Source organism: Macaca thibetana, chromosome 7 (genome assembly GCF_024542745.1).
Source record: "Macaca thibetana thibetana isolate TM-01 chromosome 7, ASM2454274v1, whole genome shotgun sequence".
Taxonomy (NCBI): Eukaryota; Metazoa; Chordata; class Mammalia; order Primates; family Cercopithecidae; genus Macaca; species Macaca thibetana.
This window is the reverse complement of record NC_065584.1, coordinates 57,758,770-57,781,152: the sequence shown is the minus strand read 5'-3', so window position 1 is coordinate 57,781,152 and position 22,383 is coordinate 57,758,770. Positions and strand designations below refer to the sequence as shown.

General features: G+C 43.6%; 2 long non-coding RNA genes across 2 annotated transcripts; one reads left to right on the top strand and one right to left on the bottom strand.

The window, feature by feature from the left end:
• Positions 1–5,345: 5,345 nt before the first annotated feature.
• LOC126958557 (uncharacterized) lies at positions 5,346–7,241 on the bottom strand. Its single transcript, XR_007727222.1, has 3 exons — positions 6,856–7,241; positions 6,090–6,673; positions 5,346–5,592 (listed from the first exon to the last, which is right to left on the bottom strand). It is a non-coding gene; the product is annotated as an uncharacterized LOC126958557 (long non-coding RNA).
• A 66-nt stretch (positions 7,242–7,307) lies between these two features.
• On the top strand, positions 7,308–12,454 carry LOC126958552 (uncharacterized). The gene is made up of 3 exons (XR_007727218.1): positions 7,308–7,446; positions 9,559–9,625; positions 10,156–12,454. It is a non-coding gene; the product is annotated as an uncharacterized LOC126958552 (long non-coding RNA).
• The last annotated feature ends 9,929 nt before the right edge of the window (positions 12,455–22,383 follow it).

The window sequence follows — 22,383 nt, the reverse complement described above, 5'->3', positions numbered from 1 at the left end:
TTAAAGAAAGTACTAATGAGAACATTTTAGGGTAATGGATTAAATCTTCATATAAGGAAGAACTTTTTAGTAGTCAAGACTGTTCAAATACTATTTAGGGATATATTCAGGCATTAAAACCATTAAGAGTAATGAGCTAATGCCACGAAGTCAGAATAGTGGTTATTTCTAAGAGGGAAGGTATTTGGGTATGGGTTTCTGGGATGCAGGCAAAGTTCTATTTCTAGATGCCAATTATATAGTTTCTCACTTTATAAATTCCTTAAACTTACATTTTGTGTATGTCTTATGCACAGTTTCATATGTACGACACAGCTTACAAAGTTTAAAAAACAAAACAGCCAGGGGCAGTGGCTCACACCTGTAATCCCAGCCTTTTAGGAGACTGAGGCGGGTAGACCACTTGAGCCCAGGAGTTTGAAACCAGCCTATGCAACATGTTGAAATCCAATCTCTACAAAAAATATAAGAAACTAGCCAGACGTGGTGGCATGCACCTGTAGTCCCAGCTACCAGGGAGGCTGAGGTGAGAGGATCACCTGAGCCCAGGAGGTTGAGGCTGCAGTGAGCTGTGAGTATGCCATTGCACTCCAGCCTGGGTGACTGAGTGAGACCCTGTCTCAAACAAAACAAAACAAATTAAATTTTAAAAGGAAATTAAAGAGCCTGGGCATGGTGGCTCACACCTGTAATCCCAGCAATTTGGGAGGCTGAGGCAGGCGCAGATCACCTGAGATCAGGAGTTCGAGACTACCCTGGAAAACATGGTGAAACCCCGCCTCTACTAAAAATACAAAAATTAGCCAGGTGTGGTGGCGCATGCCTGTAATTCCAGCTACTGGGGAAGCTTAGGCAGGAGAATCATTTGAACCTGGGAGGTGGAGGTTGCAGTGAGTCAAGATCACAACATGTGAATAAAGTTATCTTGGGCCCTACAAATTAGACCAGCCACCAGCTGAATACCACAATCGACTTCACCTGGAGCAGAAGAATTGTTCAGCGCTTCTCTCCAAATTCCTGACCCTCAAAGTCATGAAACCTAATAAAACCTAATAAAAAAAAAAAAAAAACTCCAGTTGGGTGACACAGCAAGTGAGACTGTCTCAAAAACAACAACAACAACAACAAAAACCAAGAAGTTAAAGAGTAGGTATGACAGAAATTAGAAATGGCCACACATTCTTTAACGCTCATGAAGTAGGTTCTGTTCTCTTCCCATCTTTGAATCTAGGCTGGCCTGTGATTCCTTTGACCAACAAAGCACAGCAAACGTAAGTGATACTACGCTATTTTTGGCTCTAGCCTTTAATAAGACTTGTAGCTTCCAGTTTGGCCCCTTGAAACTTGAGTCACTATGTTAGAAGTCTAATACCCGGCCGGGCGCGGTGGCTCACGCCTGTAATCCCAGCACTTTGGAAGGCCGAGGCGGGCGGATCACAAGGTCAGGAAATCGAGACCATGGTGAAACCCCGTCTCTACTAAAAATAGAAAAAATTAGCCGGGTGCAGTGGCGGGCGCCTGTAGTCCCAGCTACTCGGGAGGCTGAGGCCAGAGAATGGCGTGAACCCGGGAGGCGGAGCTTGCAGTGAGCCGAGATTGCGCCACTGCACTCCAGCCTGGGTGACAGAGCGAGACTCCGTCTCAAAAAAAAAAAGAAGTCTAATACCCTACTGTAGAGAGGCCTTGAGACTACAGCGAAAGGAAGAGGAGCATGTCTTTACAGTCAAGACTGTCAAGGCAGAGGCATGTGAATGAAGTTATCTTGGGCCCTACAAATTAGACCAGCCACCAGCTGAATACCACAATCAACTTCACTTGGAGCATAAGAATTGTTCAGCAGAGCTTTGCTCCAAATTCCTGACCCTCAAAGTCATGAAACCTAATAAAACCTAGTTGTATTTTCAAACTACTAAATGTTGGAGTAGTTTGTTACATGCAATAAATTACACAAAAATAGGCAGATTTAGGCAAATACATTAAAAAAGAAAGTAAGGGCCGAGGCGAGGTGGCTCAAGCCTGTAATCCCAGCACTTTGGGAGGCCGAGGTGGGTGGATCACAAGGCCTGGAGTTCAAGACAAGCCTGGCCAAGATGGTGAAACCCCGTCTCTGCTTATAAAAATACAAAAATTAGCCGGGCGTGGTGGCAGGTGCCTATAATCCATTACTCGGGAGGCTGAGGCAGGAGAATTGCTTGAACCCAGGAGGCGGAGGTTGTAGTGAGCCGAGATTGCTGCACTCTAGCCTGGGTGACACAGAAAGACCCCATCTCAAAAAAAAAAAAAAAAAGAAAGAAAAGAAAAGAAGAGTTCTGCTAAATTAAATTTGGCCTAAGGCTGCTGCTGTACCTTGAGTCCCTCAAGACTGAACAACAATCCAATTTGGTACGTAAACAAATCGAAAGCTTACGAGTATGTTCTTGTAACATATAGCTGTCTCAGCCATCACAGCTGCCCAGCTTCAGCTAATCATAGGCTGCTAATTGAGCCAACCATGTCCAAATAAGGCAAACACTGAGCTGTAACCAATCAAGCTGTTTCAGTATCTCACTTCCCTTCTCTATCTGTGAATATTCTCTGCCCACAATGTGGAACTCTCTGAATCTCTTCTGGTTCTGAGTGCTGTCCTGTTCATGAATCATTCTTTGCTCAAAAAAACTCTGAAAAATTTAATTTGTCTGAATTTTTTTTTTTTTTTTTAACATTTCTCATATTACTAGTAAACAAATTTAAGCTGGGCATGGTGGTATGTGCGTATAGTTCTAATTGCTTGGAAGGCTGTGGCAAAAGGCTTGAGCCCAGGAGTGAGGCTGCAGTGAGCTATGATATATGATCACGCCACTGCAACGCAGCCTGGTGATGGAGCGAGACCCCATCTTTAAAAAAAAAAAAAAAAATTAGAGTTTTAGAATAAGAAAACATTGTTTTGGACAAAGAATGTTATTTTTATTGATTGACTGATTGATATATATTTTTGAGACAGAGTCTCACTCTGTCACCCAGACTGGAGTGCAATGGCACAATCTCGGCTCACTGCAACCTCCACCTCCCAGGTCCAAGTAATTCTCCTGCTTCAGCCTCCTGAGTAGCTGGGATTACAGGCGCACACCACCACGCCCAGCTAATTTTTGTATTTTTAGTAGGGACGGGATTTCGCCATGTTGGTCAGGCTGGTCTCAAACTCCTGACCTCATGATCCGCCTGCCTCGGCTTCCCAAAGTGCTGGGATTACAGGTGTGAGCCACTGCGCCTGGCCTAGGAATGTTATTTTTAAATCAGTGAAGTATGTACTCTAAAAGATAAAAGTCATAAACATTTATGTGAATATTTATATGCTCTTGCCATGGGTGAGACCCTTCAAAGCAAAACACTAAAAGCAGAAAACATAAATGATTAGATTAACAGATCTGAATACATTCAAGATGTGTGTGTGTGGTTTTTTTTGAGACTGAGTTTCACTCTTGTTGCCCAGGCTGAAGCACAATGGCTCACTCTTGGCTCACCTCAGCCTCTGCCTCCCGGGTTCAAGCAATTCTCCTGCCTCAGCCTCCTGAGTAGCTGGGATTATAGGCATGCACCACCACACCCGGCTAATTTTGTATTTTTGGTAGAGACGGGGGTTTCTCCATGTTGGTCAGTCTGGTCTTGAACTCCCGACCTCAGGTGATCTGCCCGCCTTGGCCTCCCAAATTGTTAGGATTACAGTCCTGAGCCACTGTGCCCAGCCCATAAAAGTTTAAAGTCATTGTATATCAAAATATTCCACCATAACCCTATCTTAACCCTAAACATAATTAAAAACTTAAAAGTGTAGTATACACACACACACACACACACACACACGGAAAAATATATCAATGTGAAAATGCATTGAACTTAAAAGTTTTTATTTATTTATTTTTTAAGTACAAGTACATTAAACAAGACAGTTACGGCCGGGCGCGGTGTCTCAAGCCTGTAATCCCAGCACTTTAGGAGGCCGAGATGGGCAGATCATGAGGTCAGGAGATCAAGACCATCCTGGCTGACACGGTGAAACCCCGTCTCTACTAAAAAATACAAAAAACTGGCCAGGTGAGGTGGCGGGCGCCTGTATCCCAGCTACTCGGGAGGCTGAGGCAGGAAAATGGCCTAAACCTGGGAGGTGGAGCTTGCAGTGAGCTGAGATCCGGCCAGTGCACTCCAGCCTGGGCAACAGAGTGAGACTCCGTCTCAAAAAAGAAAATAAAGAAAAAAGAAGACAGTTACTGGCTGGGCACAGGTTGAGGGGTTGAGGCAGGCGCATCACTTGAGCTCAGGAGTTCAAGAAGACAATTACTGAAAGGATACCTTTCTGACCTCTCAGAGTTTTGTCAGGCATAGACTGAGCTTGATTCCCCCCATGTATTACTGTCCTATTCTGTGATAATTTGCTGTATCAAATTACCACAAATTTAGAGGCTTAAACAACATAAATGTATTACTATTATTTTTGAGATGGGGTCTCACTCTGTCCTCCTGGCTGGAATGCAGTGGGACACTAATGACTCACTGCAGTCTCAATCTCCTGCGCTCAGGCAATCCTCCCACCTCAGCCTCCCTGGTAGATGAGACTACAGGCACACACTTTCACACATGGTTTGCATATTTTTTGTAGAGACAGGATTTCACCATGTTGTGCAGGCTGCTCTCCAACTCCTGAGCTCAAGCAATCCACCTGCCTTGGCCTCTCAAAGTGCTGGGAATTACAGGTGTGAGCCACTGCACCCAGCCAAATTTATTATTTAAGAGTTCTGGAGATCAGAAGTACCAAATGGGTGAGTAGGGCTGCATTCCTTCTGGAAGCTCTTGAAGAGAATCCCTTCCCTTGCCTTTTCCAGCTTCAGGGGGGCTGTCCACATTCCTTGGTTAGGTAGCACATAGATATCATTGGGGAGGGGGTCATTATGCTGCCTATCACACCTCAGTTCCACAAAGCTGAGTTATCCCAGAGGTCATAGAAGAAACTCAGGAAGTAGGAACCCCAGGACTAATAGAGGCAGCTACTCAAAAGCAGTTCTTACATCCATAGCTAAGTCATTCTGGGTCCAATTCAAGGATCCATTTAGTGAAAAACAAAAGAGATACAAAAATTAGCCGGGTGTGGTAGTGTGTGCCTGTAATCCCAGCCACTCGGGAGGCTTGAGGCAGGAGAATCGCTTAAACTCAGGAGGCAGAGGTTGCAGTGAGCGGAGATGGCTCCACAGAACTCCAGTCTGGGCGACAGAGCAAGACTCTGTCTCAAAAAAAAAAAAAAAAAAAAAAAAAAAAAAATATATATATATATATATATATATATGCCAAAATTATTTTGCTTCTTATTTTAAGGTTGGTGAGAAGGTAAAGTTGTTTTTTTTTTTTTTTAAATAGCATCTCTAGCTATTTTCATTTAGTAAAAATGCATTCATTTGGAGGTGATTTTTTTAATTCTTGAAAAGTTGTCCTCTAGAACTGGAATAAGACTTATTCCACGTGGTTGCAGAGGGCAGACCCAGAAGCAGCCATGGGGGAGATATCTGCTCGATTCAAACAGGATCTTCTCTGACAGTTGTCCTTGTTCAAAATGCAGTGAACTACCTCAAAATAAATATATAAATAAAAATTTTAAAAAAGGAATACAATTAGCTTTATACACAATTGAGTACAATGTTTCTTTCCTCTTTCATTTTATAGATAGTGAGGAAAATCTGTGTTTAGTACTTAGAGTCTTTAAACTCCCAATAGATTATCAGATTAATGTTAAGAGTGATGTGAATGCTTAACCAATTTCCACTGGCCCTAAAACGCCTGAATTTAACAGTAAGTCCTCCAAAACTGTTATTTCATATAGATGAAATTTCTAATCACAGACCACCAAGAACTTTTGAAAAATTTAAAGGCTGTCTTCTTTCATAGTGTATTCATTTACTTCTTTTTTAAAAATGAAGCATGATTATGAGACATGCTCAACACAGCTCAGTGGAGGATGCAGAGGTTTTTGCTCTCTTTAACACTGGGTTCAAGACCCAGGCCGTCGGGCGCGTTCTTTAAACTCCCTTTGCTTCAATTACTTTTCGGAGTCTAGGTGCCGTTACCTTTTGGCAATCCGACGGAGAGCGAAGCGAGCAGGGAGACAAGGTGATGCATTCTGCCACGCTGGCCCCTCACCTCTGTCATCACAGGATGTTATGGGTTCCTTTGAGACGAGTTTTTCCCTTATAAGGAGGCAGTAGTGGGGTTCCTCGTCGGAAAGTTAGCCCTGCTTGTAGGAAAGTAGAACGAAAGATTTGTGTGAAAGACTAGATCAGCCCGTCTTTGGTCGATAGCATTCTAAAGCAAAAACCTTGACAGGACAGAGGTGAAAGAAGGTGACATCCGTGACAGGAGGTAGGGAGGGAAGCTCAGGTCAGCTCAGTGCAGGGGAATAGTGTTGGTAACTGCAAGCAGCATCCTGGACCGCCGTGGGAATATCTTGGAAATTCTTAAAGAGAACGTACTTTTTGCTCTCTGTGGTCCGGCGGCCATTTTTTCCGACTGGCTGTGGGTAAACGAGCAGCCCCTGTTGGCTCCGAGAGTAATAACAGCCTTTCGCAGAGACGTTTTGAAGACGCGCCGGTAGGGGGCAGCGATGAGGTGGTTGCAAGTCCCCGAGCATCCCGTCAACTGGTGGGTTTTAACGCTAAAGGAAACGTAAAATAGTGGATAAATAGAAGCGTGGAGAGAGAAATCCGACTATAAACCTCAGTAATATCTCTCCGTATATTTTTGTCTTTAGAGGAAGACTGGGTTCGTCTTTAAATGCGCTCATTAGTATGCTTTTTAATACGTATGGAAGCAAACTTCTTGACACTATCCACTTACAAAGGTACCCTTAGTGAGCGAGGAGGGCAAAAGAGACAGGGTCTCGCTATGTTGCCCAGGCTGGAGTGCAGTGGCTATTCACAGGCGCGATCCCACTACTGATCAGCACGGGAGTTTTGACCTGCTCCGTTTCCGACCTGGGCCGGTTCACCCCTCCTTAGGCAACCTGGTGGTCCCCCGCTCCCGGGAGGTCACCATATTGATGCCGAACTTAGTGCGGACACCCGATCGGCATAGCGCACTACAGCCCAGAACTCCTGGGCTCAAGCGATCCTCCCACCTCAGCCTCCCTAGTAGCTGGGACTACAGGCACGCGCCACCGCGCCCGGCGGTTGGAAACGCTGCGAAAAGCTACTAGAAGCTGCACTGCGGTGACGTCATCGGGGGAGGGGTTGAAGGGGGCCCAAGCCCGGCGACGTAGCTTGGACACACCCACACTGGGCGGTCTGGAGGCTACGATAGTGTGGCGTCATCTGAGCTGGCGAGCCGTTAAGCCTTACAGGGTTGGGACCCCGGAAGCTACAGGCGCAGTTGCTGCCACGGCTCACGGTGTTTTGATCCGAATACCGCGTTCCTGCTTAAAAGAAATTGGTCAGTATGCGCTTAATGCTCATAGTGTGGCGTCCGGACACGCAGCGACAGAAAGAAAAACGCAATAACCTGGTCCCTCAGCGTTGCTTGCTTCAGCAGGCCTTAAATATATGCTTCATCTTTTGGGGGACGTTACTTAAGGGGCAACCATTTGGCTCGAAATCTTCCATTATTTTCAGCAAGCATTTAGGAGGTGACTGCATTATAAGGAGAATAACCCACAGTAGCAGAGGTTGGGAGTCTGCATGGTGCCGAGGCCAGCTCAGTCTTCACTATTTGAATGAAGGAAGCCTGGGGCAACTTTTGTTTTCTCTGCCCTGCATGTTAGTTGCCCGTTGTTTTTGGAGAAAAAACTAGTATCGGGTATATTGGTGGAAAAATTTGGATTTGGCAGCCCGAAGTCTTTTTTGAGACAAACTTAGGAAGGGATAGAGAGGAGGAAAGAAAAAATTTTCGACTATAGTAGATCTGCAAAAGCAGACCTTCTATTAGTCCTCTATCTATAGTCTTTCCCTCACCCCCTACCCCTTGTCTCCTAAAAACCAGTCTAGACTTTCCCCTCCACCTCCGTCCTTGTAGCAGATAACTTTGCTCCCTCCTTCATGGATAAATTGAAGGCCATCAGACAAAAATTTTTCAATTCCTTGCTACTCTCCCCGCTCTAAATTTATCTTTACAGCTTCAGAGAAGAGCACCCTTCTGTTTTCCCCTCCTACCTCAAACCCAATAGGTCAAAATTCTTCCATCAATCATTTTCACCCATCCTATCTCTCTCTTTCACTTAATACAGATTCCAAGCCGCGTTTCTTCTTTAAAATAACGCCTTTGACCTTGCCTGTCTTTCTAAATGAAATCTGTTTTCATGTCTGCACTTCTTCAAACCATGTTCAACAATAACTACATTCGCTTCTTAACCTTCTGTCGTCAGTCCATAGCCCACCAATCCACTGAAACTATTCTAGCTAAGGCTGCAATACCCAAGCCTCCTAACTGGCAGGTCTAAGGAACCCTTTCTGACTTGGCTGACATAATTTACCACCAATCTCTGTCACTTGTGACTGCTATTTCCTCCCTGAACATTTCTTCTACCTGGTTCTTGTTCACAGCCCCTGATATTTCCTCCCAGGCTGTCTCTTCTGCCCACCCAGCAAATGTTTTTGTTCCCTACAGTTCCCTCATAAATGTTCTCTGTTCTCTATGTTCTTCATGAGGGATCTAATCAATTCTCAAGGCTTTCAAATCTATAGTTCCAATCTGATGCTGTTTCCAGAGCTTCAGATTCACATTTTTAGTTGCCTTCTGGATGTCACGAAATCATTCAAAACTTCAGTATTTGCAAACAAAACTGATCTTCTCTTCTTCCTCCAAACTTGTTCAATTTTCCTTTTTATCAATGTTTGTTTGTTTATTTATTTATTTATTGAGACAGAGTCTTGCTCTGTTGCCCAGGCTGGAGTGCAGTGGTGCGATCTTGGCTCACTGCAACCTCCGCCTCCTGGGTTCAAGCGATTCCCCTGCCTCAGCCTCCTCAGCAGCTGGGATTACAGGTGCCCACCATCGCGCCCAGCTAATTTTTGTATTTTCAGTAAAGATGGGGTTTCGCCATGTTGGCCAGGCTGGTCTTGAACTTCTGACCTCGTGATCCATCTGCCTCAGCCTCCCAAAGTGCTGGGATTACAGGCGTGAGCCACCGTGCCTGGCCCATCAGTATGTTTAGTTGCTTACTTCAGAACTCTCAGAGTCATCCTTGACTACTGTTTCATTCATTTAATACCAAATATTTACTTTTTACTTATCCAATGACAGGCACTGTACTAGGTGATAGAGATGTGCTGGTGAAGAAAAGAGACACGGTGGAAGAGACAGACAAAAATTTAGCAAAAAAATTATAATTTCAAACTGTGATAAGTGCTGGTGAAGGAAGCACAGTACTGAGATATAAACAATGGTGGTAGGAAGCAGGTGGGGCACCAGGTTTCGAGAATGTAGTCAGGTAAGCCTCTTTTAGGAGGTATCATTTAAATTAGAGCCTGAAGAATGAGGCATCGGTTAAGGTACATTGATTGCAAACGAGGACTGTCTGTAAACTGAAGTAAACGAACCTCTCTTTAGGAAATTTCAGAAGAAAGTAAGTTATCTCAAGCAAGTTGGTCAGAAGAAAATGGGCTGATAATGAAATGTAAGTTGTCCCCCAAAGTCGGTTCTCCCCTTTTACAACGCTAATACATTGCTACTTGGGCACGTGAAATGCCAGCTAGAGACCATATTGCCCGGATTTCCTTACAACCAAGTGTGGTCAAGTTCTCACCAATGGAATATGAATGAAAGTTGTATGTGCACTCTGCATCGCTTGCTTAAAAAGAAATCGGTTGCCCTCTACTTTCGCTCTTTTGCCCTTCTCCAGCGCTAGGTGGCGCCAGTGCAGATCCACTGCAGTGCCCTACCTTTAACCATGCAAATTAGGAAAAATACCAAGGGTCAAGAGGAAAGAAGGGGCAGGATTGGAAAACAAAACAAAACAAAAAACAAAACAAAAACCAACGAAACCAAACCAAAATAAAACCAAAACAGACAGAAAGCAGAGTCCATGGAAGAATTAATGAAGCTGATCCACTCTATAGCCTCCACCACTCCTACCTCTGGACTGTTAGATGAGAAATAAGTTTCCATCTCAAATCACTATATTTTGGGGTCTTTTTATTATTACAGCATACTCTGTACTCTAATAGAGGGAGGTTCACAGAAGAAAATCCTGGATAAGCAGAACTCAAAGAGCAGGAACCAAAAGAGCTCCAGGTATCTACAGGGCACCCCAATGGGATGAACCATCCTCAGTATCCTCTAAGAAGAGTCTGATTTTCTAGTTTGAGTTCTGTATTCTTCTACAATCTGTATTTATATGCATACCTATTGTTATTTTTATTGTTTATTTATTTATTTATTTATTTTATGAGATGGAGTTTTGCTCGAGTTGCCCAAACTGGAGTGCAATGGTGTGATCTCGGCTGAAGGCAACCTCCGCCTCCCAGGTTCAAGTGATTCTCCTGCCTCAGCCTCCCAAGTAGCTGGGATTGCAGGCACGTGCCACCACAGTCGGCTAAGTTTTTGTATTTTTAGTAGTTTATTAGTGTCTTAGTTTAGTAGTTTAGTTTCACCGTGTTAGCCAGGCTGGTCTCCAATTCCTGATCTCAGGTGATCCACCCGCCTCGGCCTCCCAAAGTGCTGGGCTTATAGGCGTGAGCCACCACGCCCGGCCATGCATACCTATTTTTATAATTATGTTGTAAATAAAACATCTGTGTTTCGCTTTTCTTTCCCACATGTCACTATGCTTTTGGTGGCAGTATAATCTTTTATCGTTATTATTATTATTATTATTTGAGACAGAGTCTCGCTGTGTCTCCCAGGCTGGAGTGCAGTAGCGCGACCTCAGCTCACTGCAACCACCACCTTCCCGGTTCAAACGATTCTCCTGCCTCAGCCTACTGGGTAGCTGAGACTACAAGCAGGCGTCACCACACCCAGCTAATTTTTGTATTTTTAGTAGAGACGGGGGTTTCACCATGTTGGCCAACCTGGTCTGGAACTCCTGGTCTCAGGTGATCCGCCCGCCTCGGCCTCCCAAAGTGCTGGGATTACAGGTGTGAGCCACCGCTCCCGGCCAGGTGGCCCTATAATCTTTTGACTTGATGCATCATAATTTGTGACTATTTAAATTGAACCACTATCAGTCACACTAATCACCACTTTACCATTCTATATTTTCACCTGTATTGTTTTATGAATTAGTGATTGGCATAATATCCAGTGCTAAGTCAGCTATGCACAACCTCGAATCAGTCGTTTGCTTTTTCTTGAGACATAGTCTCGCTCCGTCGCCCAAGCTGGAGTGCAGTGACACGATGTCAGCTCGCTGCAAGGTTCACCTCCCGGGTTCACGCCATTCTCCTGCCTCAGCCTCCCGAGTAGCTGGGACTACAGGCGCCCGCCACCACGCCTGGTTAATTTTTTTTGTATTTTTAGTAGAGACGGGGTTTCACCGTGTTAGCAGGATGTTCTCGATCTCCTGACTTCGTGATCCCCCAGCCTCAGCCTCCCAAAGTGCTGGGATTACAGGCGTGAGCCACCGCGCTCGGCCAGCCGTTTGCTTTTTAACAGTGGAAAGGACAAGGCCGTGTCCGGCTGTATGGGGCTTTGCTTGTTCAAAATGTAACCTCTATACAGCTGCGCGCAGTGGCTCACACCTGTAATCCCAGCACTTCGTGAGGCGCCGACAGGCGGGTCACTTGAGGGCAGGAGTTCGAGCCCAGCCTGGCCAACATGGCAAAAACCCATCTCTACTAAAAACACAAAAATTAGCCTGGCGTGGTGGCGCTCGCCTGTAGTCCCAGTTATTCAGGAGGCTAAGGCAGGAGAATCGCTTAAACCCGGGAAGAGGAGGTTGCAGTAAGCCGAGACGTGTAACTGCACTCCAGTCTGGGCAACAGAGCAAGACTGTCTCAAAAAAAAAAAAAAAAAAAAAAGTAACCTATATGAAAGTTAATTTTGTGGCACTGAACAAAGTAGGTAATAACCTCATCTCAAATGGGAAGTCTCTGTCTACAAAAAACTCCATGCCATGGAGCTCAAAAGTTTGTAAATTAGTCCTTTGGAGACGTTAAAGAGCATGGAGTCATACGAAAAGGCTTTCTGCCCTGGTAAGGAAAGAAGGCTTGTGGGCAGGTTGAGTCTGGTCCTTCAGTTCTCAGCTTTCACCAGGGAAGGGGTACCAGACAAGGCTGAGGCTGAACCTGAGCTGCACATTCCCTAATTGCTGGGCCGTGAGAGAACACCCGAGGAGGGAGCCAAACGCAGCTGAAGAAAAGACGACGTGGAGGTCATAGACGACCAAGAGAAAGGGGCGCACCGCCGACACTATCGCCAGCCAGACCCCAGATCAAGAGAAATAGAAGAGGAGCCCCGGTCTCCAAACACGACAGGCTGGGGTCCCAGGGCAAGGTACTGGGCTGCCAGCGGAAGCGTGGGGGAGAAGCTGGGCTGCCGGCGGCGTGTGGGAGAGGCGGGGTCACCAGCAAGTGGACGGGTGGGAGGCGGGGCCACAGGCGGGGTATGGAAGAGGTGGGGCCGCCAGCAAGTGGGAGGGGAGGGAGGCGGGGCCGCCGGCGGGGCACGGTGAAGAGGCGGGGCCACCAGAGGGCCAGGCGGACAAATCACCCAGCGCGAGCTCGGTTATCTGGTTCCTCCCTGGTCTGCGTCCTCCCACCGCACCCGTAGTTTCCCCACCCTTACACTGCCTGTTCTTCGCAGCTCACTGCAGCAGAGTCATCTGCTGCTGGCAGGGTTTTCTTTGCCACGGGTTGTTATGTGCATTTCAGGACATACCCCGTGGGGTGTCCCTGATTCCATTACATTTAATAAAGGAGCAGTGGATTAACCGGAATTACGGTTTGACAGAAAACACGTTTTCTTCTGGACAACACCCTGCGTGTAGGAAGAGCCTTTAATATGGTTGATACACACTATTTAATCGATCCAGAAACACATTTCTTGTGACAGGCTTTTAAATATCAGAATAAATCCTAAGAGTGAACAGTTGAAGTTACTTATCCAGTGTTACACTGCTAGGCCTATAAATAAACTTGCGGGGTCTATTTTCTCCCATTTGAGTATGCTTTGATTTCCATATGACAGTTCTGCCGAAATGTTTTGACATCTTAGATCTTAATAGAACTCCATTACAGCACGACTATTTATTACATTGATTCTGATCTGACGTGTAATAAATCATGTCCCCAACCCAAAACTCCATACATTAATATCCTGATATTTAACGCATTTTATCCAACTATTGATTCTATCTCTTCACACCAATGTGGTAAAAGCTTTCTGTTGTATTTAATGTATTCATTTTGAAAATATTTTAAATACTTCTTTTTAATTAGCTAACTTTGAAGAGTGCCTCCTTTGTTTGGGGACTCTGTAGATTTAGGCTAATGTCACACATTCAGAATAATTGGCAAATTGATTTGCCTTTCTTTGACTTTCTATTCTCCAAACTGATTATATGCTGGGGTTAATACATTTGAACTGGCCGACCAGGCGCGGTGGCTCACGCCGGTAATCCCAGCACTTTGGGAGGCGGAGGTGGGTGGATCACCTGAGGTCAGGAGTTCGAGACCAACATGGCCAATATGGTGAAACCCCGTCTCTACTAAAAATACAAAAAATTAGCCGGGAGCGGTGGCGGGCGCCTGTAATCCCAGCTACCCAGGAGGCGGAGGTTGCAGTGAGCCGAGGTCGCGCCATTGCACTCCAGCCTGGGCAATAAGAGCGAAACTCTGTCTCAAAAAAAAAAAAAAAAAAAAAAATACATATATATGTGTGTGTGTGTGCGTGTGCATGTATATACACATATATATATTTGAACATGCCTAGGTTGTGGTAGGAAAACAAATACTTTAAATTGCATACAGTTTTCACTGATTAAGTTAAGAGAGGATCAGGATAACATTATTTGCCTGAACCACTCATTTACTCATTCAACAAATAAGTATTGAGATCTGCTATGTGCTAGGTGTCCCAATGTGTCAACTATTAGTTAATATGGGGGAAAAATAATAGTTTTGAGAATAAAAGTGTAAGAAAGAAACAATTTGCTTGACATGATGCAAGCATTCTAATCATATATAGGTTTATGTGTATTCATCTTGGACCTGGAAGAGAGGACATAATTTCTGAGTAGAAGAATGACTGGGTTAATGTCTAATTTTGCATGTCCTCTGGCCCCAGCCATGATTAGTATAAAAATCCTAGGGTTTCTCTAGATCTAGGGAAAGATATTACTCTCCTCACCACCTCCACATAGAGTAATATCTTCCCTAGACCTCCTCCCCTTATGAACAAACGGAAGAACATTGAGGCTGTAAATGGCCTTTTGAGGTTCAAATGACAGTCTACTTTCACTTCTTTTATTTTGGAGGCGGAAATTTTAAGCTTTCATGCGTGTGGTTTAGATAGTTTTTTTTTTTTTTTTTTTTTTTTTTTTGAGAGGGAGTCTGGCTCTGTCGCCCAGGCTGGAGTGCAGTGGCCGGATCTCAGCTCACTGCAAGCTCCGCCTCCCGGGTTTACGCCATTCTCCTGCCTCAGCCTCCCGAGTAGCTGGGACTACAGGCACCCGCCACCTCGCCCGGCTAGTTTTTTTTGTATTTTTTAGTAGAGATGGGGTTTCACCGTGTTAGCCAGGATGGTCTTGATCTCCTGACCTCGTGATCCGCCCGTCTCGGCCTCCCAAAGTGCTGGGATTACAGGCTTGAGCCACCGCGCCCGGCCAGATAGTTTTTAAATATTACTTTGTTGAGAGTTTATGATGTGGTGGTTAAACAAATAGTACCACAGGTACTTGCTAGGGGATGCTTTACACATACAGTATGTCATCACAATTCATATTATTAATAATTAAAAATATATTCTGTTACACTATGGTTTATGTGTATGATTTGTTTTTTTTCCTGAGATGGAGTCTCACTCTGCTGCCCAGGCTGGAGTGTGGTGACGCAATCTCAGCCCACTGCAACCTCCGCCTCCTGGGTTCAAGCAATTCTCCTGCCTCAGCCTCCCAAATAGCTGGGATTACAGTCATGCACCATGACACCTGGCTATTTTTTTTTTTTTTTTTTCAGTAGAGACAAGGTTTCACTATGTTGGCCACGCTGGTCTCAAACTCCCAACCTCAAGTGAACCACCTGCCTCAGCCTCCCAAAGTGCTGGGATTACAGGTGTGAGGCACCATGCCCAGGCAGTTTATGTGTATGATGCATTTCTTTTTTGAGATGGAGTTTCGCTGTTGTTGCCCATGCTGGAGTGCAGCGGTGGGATCTGGGCTCAACGCAACCTCTGCCTCCTGGGTTCAAGCGATTCTCCTGCCTCAGCCTCCCGAGTAGCTTGGATTACAGGTATGTGCCATCATGCCCAGCTAAATTTTTTTTTGTATTTTTAGTAGAGATGGGGATTCTCCATGATGGTCAGGCTAGTCTCGAACTCCTGACCTCAGGTGATCCATCTGCCTAGGCCTTTCAAAGTGCTGGGATTACAGGCGTGAGCCACTGTGCCCGGCCTATGTGTATGATATTTTATGACCAAAGGAATTCACACTTTTCTCAGGGTTTGCTTTTAGGGCTAATGAATTGGAAAAGCAGTCCAATTTATACAGAGAATACTGAAGGCACAAGCTGCCTGTGTCTGTTCAACAGAAACCCCTTGCTGACAAGGCTCTAATTCATTTTGTGACACAGCTCATTTTCCAAGGGGGAGTATAGCCTGGGATGTGGCAAGAAATAAAGGCAAAACCACTACACATTAGTTAGAATATTGTTGAAAGAGACAGTCTATAGTCATGGCAATGTATGGATAAACAATATTGCATATTACAAGAGTATTTGTATAATCAAAACCATTATATACAAATGCTACTATGATTTATTATCATTATAAAAACAAATATTAATGTTCTTATATATTATAATAATAATATAAACTAGAAGAGTGATTTATCCCCTTTTGAGCATAAGATTTATTAAAATAGTAGGTCCCTTTGTGCATTCATTCATTCATTCATTCATTAACTCTACATCATTAGTCATTAGGGAAATGCAATCAAAACCACAAGAGATACAATTTCACACCTACTAGGATCACTAAAATAACAACAGTGAAACAGAAAATAACAAGTTGAATACAGGTGGTGCATGTCTGTAGTCCCAGCTACTCAGGAGGCTGAGATGGGAGGATCTGTTGAGCCGAGGAGTTCCAGGCTGGCCTGGGCAACATAGCAAGACCTCATCTGAAAACAAACAATCAAACAAACAAAAACAGCAAAGAAAAAAATAACAAGTGTTGGCAAGGATGTGGAGAAACTGGAACTCTCATACATCGCTGGTGGGAATGTAAAATAGTGCAGCTGCTATGAAAAACAGTTTGATGGTTCCTCAAAAAGTTAAACATACAATCACCATATGATTGAGTGATTCCACTCCTAGGTATAGACCCCCCAAAGAAGCAAAAGCAGGTACTCAAACAGATACTTGTGCATCAGTATTTGTCACAGCATTATTCACAATAGTCAAAAGGTGGAAACAACTGTCCATCAACAGAAATAAGTAAACAAAATGTGATATTATAGAATATAATCAGCCATAAAAAGGATAAGGTTCTGACGCATGCTGCAACATAAATGAGCCTTGAAAACATGTAAAGTGAAATAAGCCAGACACTAAAGGACAAATAAATCCATTTATGTGGAATCTGTAGAACAGGCAAATATGTAGAGATAGAAAGTAGACAGAGGTTGGGAATTAGGGTAGGGAGTTAGGAATTTTAATCTTATTTTTCATTTTTTTGAGACAAGGTCCTACTCTGTCACCCAGGCTGGAGGGAAGTGGGACTGACTATCTTGGCTCATTCAGCATTGAAATCTCTGACTCAGGTGATCCTCCCACCTCCATCCTCCCAAGTAGCTGGGGTTACAGGTGTGTGCCACCACACCAGGCTACCTTTTGCATTTTTTTATAGAGATGGTGTTTCACCATGTTTCCCAGGCTGGAGTTACCACTTAATGGGTATAGAATTTCTGTCTGAGGTGTTGAAAAAGTTTTGGAAATAGTAGTGATGGATGTACAATATTGTAAGTGTAATTGATGCTCCTGAATTATACACTTGAAAATGGTTAAAATGGGTCGGGTGCGGTGGATCACTCCTGTAATGCCAGCACTTTGGGAAGCCGAAGCGAGCGGATCATATGAGATCAGGAGTTTGAGACCAGCCTGGCCAACATGGTGAAACCCCATCTCTACTAAAAATGAAAAAATTAGTTGGGCGAGGTGGCAGGCACCTATAATCCCAGCTACTTGGAAGCTGAGACAGGAGAATCGCTTGAACCCAGGAGGCGAAGGTGGCAGTGAGCTGAGATTACGCCACTGCACTCTAGCCTGGGTGACAGAGCAAGACTGTCTCAAAAAAAAAAAAAGAAAAAGAAAAAAAAAAAAAAGGAAAGAAAAGAAAGAAAAAGAAAAAAGAAAAAAAGAAATTGGTTAAAATGGCAAATATTATGTTACATACATTTTAACAGTTAGGAATGTTTGTGTGGGTCCATTTCTGGGTTCTCCATTGTGTATCACTGATCTGCTTATCCCTCCATCAAGATGACACAGTCTTGATTACTAGCTATGTAATAAATCTTAAAATTGGGTAGACTGATTCCTTCCATTTTTATTTTAGAAAATTGTTCTAGCTATTTTAGTTCCTTTGCATTTCCATGTAAATTTTAGAATAATCTTGTCTATATCTACAAAATCTTGCTAGAATTCTGATAGGAATTGCACTAAACCTGGAGGAAATTGACATTTTTGCTATGCTGAATCTTCCAATCCATGAACATAATATATCTTTCCATATGTTTAGATATTATTTTATTTCTTTTGTTTTGTAGTTTTTGATATATAGATATATACATTCTGTATATTTCAATTTTTTGAGTGAATACAAATACTGTATTTAAAATTTTAGTGTCCATGTGTTTATTACCAGTATATAAAATACAGTTGATTATTATTATTATTATTATTGAGATGTAGTTTCACTCTGTCCCCCAGGCTGGAGTGCAGTGGCGCAATCTCGGCTCACTGCAACCTCTGCCTCCCAGGTTCAAGTGATTCTCCTGCCTCAGCCTCCTGAGTAGCTGAGATTACAAGTGCCTGCCACCACGCCCGGCTAATTTTTTGTATTTTTAGTAGAGACAGGGTTTCACTATGTTGGCCAGGCTGGTTTTGAATGCCTAACCTCATGATCCACCCACCTTGGCCTCACAAAGTGCTGGGATTATAGGCATGAGCCACTATGCCTGACCAAAATACAGTTGATTATTGTGGGAGGTTGTGTTTTCAGATTTCTTGGGATTTTCTAGGTAGGAAATAACATTTTCTATAAGTAGCAACAGTTTTATTTTTTCCTTCCAAATCTATATGCCTTTTATTAATATTTCACTTTCTAGCCCTAATGCATGGCCAGAACTTTCAGCACCATATTGAACGAGACCAGTGAGGTTGAACATCTTCCCTTGTTCTGATCTTAGTGGGAGAGCATTCAGTTTTTTACCATTAAGTATGTTAGCTGTAGGGATATTCTTTTCTTTTCTTTCTTTCTTTGGAGATTAAAAAAAATCAAATTGCGGAAGTTATTCTGTATTCCTGTTTTTCATAAAATTTTATAACGTGAGTAGGTGCTAAATTTTGTCAAATACTTTTTCTGCCTTAATATAAATGATCAAGTGAACTAACTTCCCTCCTTCCTTCCTTCCTTCCTTCCTTCCTTCCTTCCTTCCTTCCTTCCCTTCTTTCTCTCTATCTCTCTCTTTCTCTCTCTCTCTTTTTTTTTTGACAGTCTCACTCTGTCGCCCAGGCTGGAGCATGGCAGTGGTGTGATCTCGGCTCACTGCAACATCTGCCTCCCAGGTTCAAGCAATTCTAGTGCCTCAGCCTCTGGAGTAGCTGGGACTACAGGCGCGCACCACCAAGTCCAGCTATTTTTCGTATTTTTAGTAGAGACAGGGTTTCGCAATGTTGGCCAGGCTGGTCTTGAACTACTGACCTCAAGTGATCTGTCCACCTCAGCCTCCCAAAGTGCTGGGATTACAGGCAAATTTTCTTCTTTATCCCATTGATTGATTGGATTACATGATTTCCAAATATTCAAACATTCTTGCATCCCTGAAATAAACTCCATTTCATGGTGGTATATGATTATATTCATATATTGCTAAATTTTATTTGCTAAGATTTTAAGATTTTTGTATCTGTATGAATTATTAATATAGATGGCTCACACTTGTAATCCCAGCACTTTGGGAGGTCATTTGAGGTCGGAGTTCGAAACCAGCCTGGCCAACATGGTGAAACCCCATCTCTACTAAAAATACGAAAATTAGTTGGGAGTGTTGGGGGGTGCCGATAATCCCAGCTACTCAGGAGGCAAAAGAATTGCTTGAGCCCAGGAGGCAGGGGTTGCAGGGAGCAGAGATTGTGCCACTGTATTTCAGCCTGGGTGACAGAGCAAGATTCCATCTCAATAAATAAATAATAATAATAAGAAGAATACAATATAAATACAAAAATTAAACAGGCATGATGGCACACACCTGTAGTCCCAGGTCCTCGGGAGGCTAAGGTAGGAGAATCGCTTGAACCTGGGAGGTGGAGGTTGCAGTGAGCAGGATCGTGACAGAGGGAGACTCTGTCTCAAAAAAAAAAAAAAAAAGAAAAAAGAAATATAGGTCCAGCCGGGTGGGGTGGCTCAAGCCTGTAATCCCAGCACTTTGGGAGGCCGAGGCAGGCAGATCATGAGGTCAGGAGTTTGAGACCAGCCTGGCCAACATAGTGAAACCCCGTCTCTACTAAAAATACAAAAATTAGCTGGGCATGGTGGTGCACGTATGTAGTCCCAGTTACTCGGGAGGCTGAGGCAGGAGAATTGCTTGAACCTGGGAGGCAGAGGTTGCAGTGAGCCGAGATCCCACCACTGCACTGCATTCTGGGCAACAGAGTGAGACTCTGTCTCAAAAAAGAAAAGAAAAGAAATATAGGTCTGTAGTTTTATTTTCTTTGTGTGTGTGTGTGCACTTATTTGTACTGAATTATCTGGTTTTAGTATCAACTTCACAAAATAACCGAGAAGTATTCCCTCCTCTTCTATATCCTGAAACTATTAAAGTGTTGGGTAGCAATCTCCTGGAACATAAAGGTGCATCCCATAACCATCTGGGTCATGAGATTTCTTTTTTGGCAATTTTAAAATTATAAATTCAGTTTCCTTAATAATTAAAGGCTACTAGGTTGGGCGCAGTGGCTCACACCTGTAATGCCTGTAAATCCCAGCAATTTGGGAGGCCAAGGCAGGAGGATCACCTGATGTCAAGAGTTTGAGACCAGCCTGGCTAATATGACAAAACCCCGTCTCTACTAAAAATACAAAAATTAGCCAGGTGTGGTGACAGGTGACTGTAATCCCAGCTATTTGGGAGGGTGACGCATGAGAATCACTTGAACTCAGGAGGCGAAGGTTGCAGTGAGCCGAGATCGCGTCCTTGCACTCCAGCTTGGGCCACAGAGTGAGACTATGTCTCAAAAAAAGAAAAAAAAAAAAAATAATAGGCTACTAAAATTATCTGCTTTATATTGGGTGAGTTGGGATACTTTGCGCTTTTGAGAAATTGGTCTTTTCATGTGCGTTGTCAAGTGTATGTGTATACAGTTGTTTGTAGCATTCTGTTATTATTTTGATATCTGCAGGGTCTATAGTGATATCTCATGTTTCACTTCTGTTATTGGTAATTTATGTCTTCCTTTTTTTCTTTGTTAGTCGTGATAGCAGTTGTTGCTTTAATTGATATTTCCAAAGAACAAGCTCTTTGTCCCGTTGATTTTCTCTATTGCTTTTCTCTTCTCAATTTTATTGATTTCTGCTCTTATTATTATTATTTCTTTCTTTTTAATGCTTTGGATTTATTTTTCTCTTTTTAAAGTAGGTTCTTGAGATGGGAGCTTAGAATATTAGTTTGTGAGTTTTCCTCTTCTAATATATGCATTTAGTGCTAAAAATTTCTCTCTAAGCAGTATGTTAGCTGTGTCCCTATAATTATGATATGTTGTGTTTTCTTTTTCTTTTCCTTTTTTCTTTTTTTTTTTCATAGAGGTAGGGTCTCACCTTGTCACCCAGGTTGGTCCCAAACTCCTAGCTTCAAGCAATCCTCCTGCCTCAGCCTGATATGTTGTATTTTCATCTTTTTCTTTCTTGCTTTTTTCTTTTTCTATTTTTTGAGACAGGGTCTTGACCTGTTGACCAGGCTGGAGTTCAGTGACGTGATCATCGCTAGCTGCCACCTGTCACCCCCAGGGCTGAAGTGACCTTCCTGCCTCAGCCTCCTAAGTAGCTGGGACTATAGGCAAGCACCACCAAGCCTGGCTTTTTTTTTTTTTTTTTTTTTTTTTAAGAGATGGAGTCTCACTATGTTGCCCAGGCTGGTCTTGAACTCCTGGGCTCAACAGATCCTCCCGCCTTGGCCTCCCAAAGTGCTGGGATTACAGGCATGAGCCACAGCGCCTGGCCTGGTATTTTCATTTTCATTTATTTCAATGTATTTTCATTTCCCTAAGATTTACTTTTTGGCCCATGGATTATTCAGAGGTATGTTGTTTATTTTCCAAGTGTGTAGAGATTTCCCTGCAACCTTTCTGTTATTGATTTATAGTAGCTGGAGAACATACTCTGTATCATTTCAATTTTTTTTTTTTTTTTTTTTTTGAGATGGAGTTTCGCTCTTGTTGCCCAGACCGGAGTGCAATGGCGCGATCTTGGCTCACTGCAACATCCACCTCCTGGGGTCAAGCGATTCTCCTGCTTCAGCCTCCCTAGTAGCTGGGATTACAGGCAGGCACCCGCCACCACGCCCAGCAAATTTCTTGTATTTTTAGTAGAGACAGGGATTCACTATGTTGGCCAGGCTGGTCTCAAATTCCTGACCTCAGGCAATCCACCTGCCTCAACCTCCCAAAGTGCTGAGATTACAGGCATGAGCCACAGTGCCTGGCTCCACGTCAATTCTTAATGTATTTGTTGAGGTTTGTTTTACGGCCCAGGGTATGGTCTATTTTGGTGTATGTTCCATGGGCACTTGATAATAAGGTGTGTGATATGTTGTCTTTCAGTCCTCAGTTTTTGCTGATATTTATGTTCTTTTATTCTTCTCTGCTTATAATTTTCCTTCTCTCTCTCTCTCTTTCTTTCTTTCTTTTTTTGACAGAGTTTCGCTCTTGTTGCCCAGGCTGGAGTGCAATGGTGCAATCTCGGCTCACCGCAACCTCCGCCTCCTGGGTTCAAGTGATTCTTCTG